This window comes from Alexandromys fortis, unplaced genomic scaffold (assembly GCF_014885135.2).
Source record: "Alexandromys fortis isolate MF-2015 unplaced genomic scaffold, M_Fortis_MF-2015_v1.1 scaffold_126, whole genome shotgun sequence".
Lineage (NCBI taxonomy): Eukaryota > Metazoa > Chordata > Mammalia > Rodentia > Cricetidae > Alexandromys > Alexandromys fortis.
In genome coordinates, this window is record NW_026068018.1 from 4304700 (window position 1) to 4307338 (window position 2639).

The following is a 2639-nucleotide window of genomic DNA, read 5'->3' on the forward strand; positions in this document are numbered from 1 at the left end:
CCAACTACAAGGAAAATCTACTTTTAAGCTTTGAAGCAACTGCCATCTTTCCTTCCTTGTGTGGCTTTCCAGTTTGCTGGGTGAATTGAGTGTTTTCGACCTGAATGTATGCTGGAGTGCTGACTTCTTGGGCTTTGATAACCAATCAGCAGCCTTTTCTTGGAGACGACTATTCTCTCAGCAACCATTAATTGCCTAAAGCTTTTCATCTATGAATGGGACTTATGAGATTGCTGGAAGGTCGAAAGGTGTTGTCATTGTGGATGTCTGGTTTAGACAGCCATATTTTTAAGATTTTGTGGCTAAAGTTCTCTGCCATATATAGAACACACACATGCACATACATTCATGACAAATATCTAAAGAAACCTGAGTAAAGAGAAAGAAGCATACTACTATGGAACTTACAAAGGTACTGGAAGTCTGAAATAAGCAATAAAATACAGAATTAACAAATAGAAAAAATGACCCTGTTGAACAGAAAAGAGGGTTTAGAAATACACACGTTCTGTGTGTCTCCCTTTGTCTCTCTGTCTCTCCCTTACTGAGTCGTCTCTTTCTCTCATGTGTGTATGTGTTTCTGTGAGTGTTCATGTGAAGCTAATTGGCATCTATGGGTTGTCATCTCTTAATGCTGTGCATTTTGGTCAGTCAAGAAAGTACAAGTAAAATTTTATATCTGTCAAACAAGTTTTAGAAACTATTTTCATCTTCAATAAGTCACCATTCCATTACTTAACACCCTCTATTTCCAATAACCACTACAATACTGAATTATTTCAAAATCCCTAAATTCAGACTCAAAGTTGTAAACATGCTTTGATTCATACTTCTCCTTCTGAGAGTGCGCCCGACACCATATTTAATTTCAAATCTTCTGTTTGCTATTTCAGAATCCCATTGCATAATTTAAATAATCCAGACTTTATTAATTTGACTATCTAACCACCAACTTTTATATCTGGATTCAACATAGGAAAATAATATAAAGACTTACTGCCTGCTTTGCATTCTCAATACAATCACAGTAACCTAACTGGACCATAACATTTATTCAGGTTATTTTCTCAGGAGTAGAAACATTTTCCAGGGCAAGGAAGGCCTCTCTGGTTTGAAATCTGCCAAGAGTTGATAAATATGCCCCAAGGAAACACACTTGCAGAAAATCAGAGTGTTCATTCATCATTCTCACTAACATTTTCTCTCCTTGCCTTTGTTGTTGTCAAGTCTTCTAACATGTCTTTGTTGCTTTTTATATTACATTTCACTATAAGTTGACAAACTATGATTATGATATATCATTTAGGGTTAAGATAACAGAACTACTGTGTAGTAACTAATTCAAACTGAGTAACATATCCATGAACCCTCAGAGCAATTTAAACATTTTTATATCATAAAATTAGGAGTTTTCTCCAGTAATTTTCAATTACACAACATAACACTATTACTATAGTCTACAATAATTCTCAAATACATTTTTGTGATTAATGGAAGCTTTATCACAATAAACTATCACTTTGAATTCAATGTCCAGCGTCTGCTTCACCATAATTCTTTATTTTGATAAAAAAATAAACTTAAATGTATTGACTCTCTCCAATACTATGTGTTTGTGTGTAATGTCATGCTTGACTTTGCTTCTTTGTTAGTTATGCATAATATATTTTAACTGAATTATACCATTCACTAGTCATTAGATTTTTGTATGGCTTGCTTTAGTATACATTATCATACATGGTATTTTATATAATGCTTTACCTTGAGGAATATCTTAGTTTTGCATGGTGTAATTTTGGCAATTATAAAATGTATATCTCTAAAGCTGATTTACATAATTATGGGCTATGTAGTTACTAAAAAAACTGTTCGAAAATACTATTACAGGCCTTCCTAAATATTCAAAAATAATAGAAAATGATTCAACCATTAACATAAAATGGTTTTAAATATGATTATAACAGGTGGTCAATTAAAGTGCATAGACATGATAGTCATGTGAATTTGAAGTCCCACAAAACATGCTGGAAATATTTTACTGACTATTGAAACCCAAGGGCTTCCAGAGATTTGCAGAGAAACAAGAAGAGCATCACATGATAATCTGATGTTTGAAATGACAATACATTTTTTATTGTTATTGCACTATACATTTTTTCTCTCCCCACTCTTTCTCTATCTTTCTTTCTACCTACTCACATGTATAAAAAGAGACTTTTTCCGATAGAACATCCCCATTGTCTCAGTGTGTGGGTGCACCCCTCGCGGTCCTGAGTTCCTTGCTCATGCTCTCTCTCCTTCTTCTCCTGATTTCGGGAACTCACCAAGGCCAGCTGACCTGGGTCTGAAAAAGCCTGGGATAAAACCGGTCTGGCTGAACATAGAGGACAATGAGGACTACTGAGAACTCAAGAACAATGGCAATGGGTTTTTGATCCTACTGCACGTATTGGCTTTGTGGAAGCCTAGGCAGTTTGGATGCTCACCTTACTAGACCTGGATGGAGGTGGGTGGTCCTTGGACTTCCCACAAAGCAGGGAACCCTGATGGCTCTTTGGGCTGATGAGGGGGACTTTATTGGGGGAGGGAGAGGGAAATGGGAGGCGTCGGTGGGGAAGAGACAGAAATCTTTAATAAAT

The 2639-nt window shown here is 36.0% G+C and overlaps 1 protein-coding gene across 2 annotated transcripts in view; it reads right to left on the reverse strand.

Annotated features, from left to right (window-relative positions):
* Positions 1-2639, reverse strand: part of Brinp3 (BMP/retinoic acid inducible neural specific 3) — a 347625-nt gene that overhangs the window by 104357 nt on the left and 240629 nt on the right. The window lies entirely within an intron of this gene.